The sequence below is a fragment of the Heptranchias perlo genome, chromosome 23 (genome assembly GCF_035084215.1).
Source record: "Heptranchias perlo isolate sHepPer1 chromosome 23, sHepPer1.hap1, whole genome shotgun sequence".
Lineage (NCBI taxonomy): Eukaryota > Metazoa > Chordata > Chondrichthyes > Hexanchiformes > Hexanchidae > Heptranchias > Heptranchias perlo.
Genome location: NC_090347.1, coordinates 17,129,495 through 17,134,894, shown reverse-complemented (window position 1 = coordinate 17,134,894; position 5,400 = coordinate 17,129,495).

The window sequence follows — 5,400 nt, the reverse complement described above, 5'->3', positions numbered from 1 at the left end:
TGGGGGGGGGAAGGGAGGAGGGGAAGGGGGGGGAGGAAGGGAGGAGGGGAACGGGGGGGGAAGGAGGAGGGAAGGGGGGGGGGAAGGGAGGAGGAGAAGGGGGGGGGGGAGGAGGAGGGGAAGGGGGGGGAAGGGGGGGGGAAGAGGGGAGAGGGCAGGGGGGGAAGAGGGAGGGGGGGAGAGGGAGGGGGGGAGGGAGGGGAGGGGGGGGGAGAGGGAGGGGGGGGAGAGGGAGGGGGTGAGAGGGAGGGGGGGAGAGGGAGGGGGGGACGAGGGAGGGGGGAGAGGAGAGGGGGGGAGAGGGAGGGGGGGAGAGGGAGGGGGGGAGAGGGAGGGGGGGAGAGGAGGGGGGGAGAGGGAGGGGGGAGGAAGAGGGAGGGGGGGAGAGGGAGGGGGGGAGAGGGAGGGGGGGGAGAGAGGGAGGGGGGGAGAGGGAGGGGGGGAGAGAGGGAGGGGGGGAGAGGGAGGGGGGGAGAGGGAGGGGGGAGAAGGGAGGGGGGGAGAGGAGGGAGGGGAGAGGGAGGGGAGGGGAGGGAGGGGGGGAGAGGGGAGGGGGGGAGAGGGAGGGGGGGAGAGGGAGGGGGGAGAGGGAGGGGGGGAGAGGGAGGGGGGGCGAGAGGGAGGGGGGGGCGGAGAGGGGAAGGGGGGGAGAGGGAGGGGAGGGAGAGGGAGGGGGGGAGAGGGAGGGGGGAGAGGGAGGGGGAGGGAGAGGGAGGGGGGGAGAGGGAGGCGGGGAGAGGGAGGGGGGAGAGGGAGGAGGGAGGAGGGGAAGGGGGGGGAAGGGAGGAGGGGAAGGGGGGAAGGGAGGAGGGGAAGGGGGGAAGGGAGGGGGGAAGGAAGGGAGGGGGAAGGGAGGAGGGGAAGGAGGAGGGGAAGGGGGGGAAGGGAGGAGGGGAAGGGGGGGGGAAGGGAGGAGGGGAAGGGGGGGGAAGGGGAGGAGGGAAGGGGGGGGAAGGGGGGGGGGAGGGAGGAGGGGAAGGGGGGGGGAAGGGAGGAGGGGAAGGGAGGAGGGGAAGGGGGGAGAGGGAGGGGGGGAGAGGGAGGGGGGAGAGGGAGGGGGGGAGAGGGAGGGGGGGAGAGGGAGGGGGGGAGAGGGAGGGGGGGAGAGGGAGGGGGGGAGAGGGAGGAGGGGGGGAGAGGGAGGGGGGGAGAGGGAGGGGGGGAGAGGGAGGGGGGGAGAGGAGAGGGGGGGGAGAGGGAGGGGGGGAGAGGGAGGGGGGGAGAGGGAGGGGGGAGAGGGAGGGGGGGAGAGGGAGGGGGGGAGAGGGAGGGGGGGAGAGGGAGGGGGGGAGAGGGAGGGGGGGAGAGGGAGAGGGGGGAGAGGGAGGGGGGGAGAGGGAGGGGGGGAGAGGGAGGGGGGGAGAGGGTGGGGGGGAGAGGGAGGGGGGGAGAGGGAGGGGGGGGAGAGGGAGGGGGGGGAGAGGGAGGGGGGGAGAGGGAGGGGGGGAGAGGGAGGGGGGGGAGAGGGAGGAGGGGAGGAGGGGAAGGGGGGGGAGGGAGGAGGGGAAGGGGGGAAGGGAGGGGGGGAAGGGAGGGGGAAGGGAGGAGGGGAAGGGAGGAGGGGAAGGGGGGGGAAGGGAGGAGGGGAAGGGGGGGGGAAGGGAGGAGGAGGGGGGGGAAGGGAGGAGGGGAAGGGGGGGGAGGAGGGGGGGAAGGGAGGGGGGAAGGGGGGGGGAGGGAGGAGGGGAAGGGGGGGGGAAGGGAGGAGGGGAAGGGAGGAGGGGAAGGGGGGAGAGGGAGGGGGGGAGAGGGAGGGGGGGAGAGGGAGGGGGGGAGAGGGAGGGGGGGAGAGGGAGGGGGGGAGAGGGAGGGGGGGGAGAGGGAGGGGGGGGAGAGGGAGGGGGGGAGAGGGAGGGGGGGGAGAGGGAGGGGGGGGAGAGGGAGGGGGGGAGAGGGAGGGGGGGGAGAGGGAGGGGGGGGAGAGGGGAGGGGGGGGAGAGGGAGGGGGGGAGAGGGAGGGGGGGGGAGAGGGAGGGGGGGGAGAGGAGGGGGGGAGAGGGAGGGGGGGAGAGGGAGGGGGGGAGAGGGAGGGGGGGAGAGGGAGGGGGGGAGAGGGAGGGGGGGAGAGGGAGGGGGGGAGAGGGAGGGGGGGAGAGGGAGGGGGGGAGAGGGAGGGGGGGAGAGGGAGGGGGGGAGAGGGAGGGGGAGAGGGAGGGGGGGAGAGGGAGGGGGGGAGAGGGAGGGGGGAAGAGGGAGGGGGAAGAGGGAGGGGGAAGGGAGGGGGAGGGGAGGGAGAGAGGGGAAGGGAGCGAGGGGAAGGGAGAGAGGAGGGGGAGGGAGGGGAGAGGGGGGAGGGAGGGGAGAGGGGGGAGGGAGGGGAGAGGGGGGAGGGAGGGGAGAGGGGGGAGGGAGGGGAGAGGGGGGAGGGAGGGGAGAGGGGGGTAGGGAGGGGAGGGAGTGGAGAGAGAGGGGAGAGGGGGGAGTGGGGGGGAGGGGAGGGGAGAGGGGGGAGGGAGGAAAGGGAAGGTCTATGATCGGGTGAAGAGCAGGAGTGATTAAATGAGAAAAGGGATAATGGTGCAAGGCAAGGAGGGGTGGTAATGGGACAGGAAAAGAAACAAAAGATGGGTCTGGAGGAGCTGTAAATGGCAACAGCAGAACCATTACCAGCACCTGCTGATTGAAAAAATGGGAGCATGAAGTTGCTGAAATCAATGTTGAGTCCAGAAGATTGTAAAGTGCCTAATCGAAAGATGAGGTGCTGTTCTCGAGTTTTCATTGGAACAGTGTAAGAGGTCAAGGAAAGAGAGGTCAGAGTGGGAGTGGGATGGAGAATTAAAATGGCAAGCAGAGAATTAAAATGGAAGGTCAGGGTCACGCTTGCGGACTGAACAGAGGTGTTCAGCAAAGCAATCACCCAATCTGCGTTTGTGTCTCCCCGATGTAGCGGAGACCGCATCGTGAGCAGCGAATACAGTATATTAAATTGAAAGTAGTACAAGTAAATCGCTGTTTCACCTGGAAGGAGCGTTTGGGGCCCTGGTTGGTCGACGGAAGGTCACTGACCTGAAATGTTAACTCTGTTTCTTTCTCCACAGATGCTGCCTCACTTGCTGAGCATTTCCAGCATTTTCTGTTTTTATTTCAGATTTCCAGCATCCGCAGGATTTTGATTTGATTCTGGTTTATCAATTGTTTCTTTATCTTGATGCTTTGTAAACCATTCGTCATTAACAGATGCCTCGGACTGCCTCCCCTTCTTCTTCTTGTCTCAATTCTACGCATTCCTTCCTTCACCATCTCTCCAATCTAATGTTTATCAATTGTACCTGTTTTATTATCACTGTAATTAACTATCATAGCATTGGAAAACCCCACATACACTCTGAAAAAACAATGCTGATCGAATAGTTCTGATCACTGGTTTGACAGAGGCTTTCCAGACGAATCAGAGTGTGATATGGCTGTCCGAGCTCTAATTTTTCACACCAAATTTATGCCGCTTCTATGGGTGGAAATTTTGCAACAAACTATAAATGAATAATACAGCAGTTATACCTCATTCCAATTAACCCACATAGCCTCCTTTGAGATCCAAAGTTGGAGCATGAATTTGCACTATCAGTTCCAATCTAGCTGATGACATAAATTCATGCTCCAACTTTGGGTCTCAGCTAGAGCTGACAACACTTCAGCATGCAATGCAGAAAGCGATGTAAATTGAAATCAACCCATAACAAATATTGCCACAAGTCCAACCCCTTGCACACCCATAGACTCAGACCGGCAATCAGATTTAATGTGCGTGCAGTCACAAATGGTCTACAAACATTGAGTGCTCTAGTTTCCTCATAACTGAAGTGCCATTGTGTGGGCATATATCACACACAATGCAATACTCACAGCAACGTTCCAATCTTTAGAAGAAACCGCAGCACCTCTGCATTCAAGGAGCATAACCTCACTGACGCAACATTTATAAAATTAGGCAAATGTATGTATAGTGACAACTTGCTTTATAGCAATCTAGGCACAGTTACACTTGGGAGGTTGAAGCTTTGGTGCTGATCACAGATTAACTATCAAAATGAGCAGAAAGCTCATTATAAAGTCTATATTTGAGTCAAGTATTCTCCTATCGATTTTATTTGGGAGTCCTTGGTTAGGCCAGCCCTCTAAATAAATGAGAACTCTGAAGTAGCCAAAAGTCCTGTTTTATATAGAGAGAAAGCCTGACATCACTACAGCAATCATCTCACCAGGACAGGAAAAACAGTGTAGAGAGTTGCAGTCTGTAGGATGACACCATACGAAATGAAAGATCCTTAAAGTGGAATGCTCAAGGAATATTTATTGAAAATAAAAGTAAAAAAAAAACATGTACAATACAAATACATTGGATGCAAAGAGCATACCATAGAAATACAACTTAAATAACAACATGTCAGATGAACCAACTTGAAAACTTGAATAACCAGTCAAGCAAAGTGCCAAATTTACATTCTATGGAAACTGAATTTGCCTGTTTGTAACCGATTAGAAAAGCAAGAATTTTTCAGCAGTATTGCAAAGAAGCATAAGAGATCTTAGATTAAGGACTCTAATTTTCCCATTACTTAATAAACACATGTAGATGTGCATGTGATGATGATATCACTACAGTACACAAGTTACTCCTGGAACTTTCCTTTCCCCCTTTCTGTTATAAAGACATTGTGGCTCCTGATGGCACATGGTTCCATTGACACTGGCAAACATACAGTAGCTTACCCAAGTAGCCATTCTGCAAATAAGAGTCGAGTGTGAGCATCAGCAGGCAATTCAACCAAAGATGTTATAGCCAGGCCCAATCTATTCTCCCTGATATTCATGCATGCACTTTTTAGTCAGGGTCAATGGAAAGATCAAGAGCAGGTACTCTGGCATACTTTTCACTTCCTGGGCCTTGGGGCACTGAGGCCAACTTTAACACCCTTACTGCAGGCAAGGTGTGATTTTATTAATATAGCATTTTATGAGGATGTTGCCAGGACTGGAGAATTTTAGCTATGAGGAAAGATTAGATAGGCTAGGGTTGTTTTCTTTGGAACAGAGGAGGTGGAGGGGAGATTTAATTGAGTTGTATAAAATTATGAGGGGTCCAGATAGAGTGGATAGGAAGGACCTATTTCCCTTAGCAGAATTTTTCAGCAGTACTGAAAGAAGAAGTTGAAGCTATGAGATCTTAGATTAAGGACTCTAATTTTCCCATTACTTAATAAACACATGTAGATGTGCATGTGATGATGACATCACTTCAGTACACAAGTTACTCCTGGAACTTGCCTCTCCCCCTTTCTATTGTAAAGACATTGTGGCATAGATTTAGAGTATTTGGTAGAAGTATGAAGGGGGTTGAGGAGAAATTTTTTAACCCAGAGGTTGGGAGGGGTCTGGAACTCACTGCCTGAAACGGTGGTA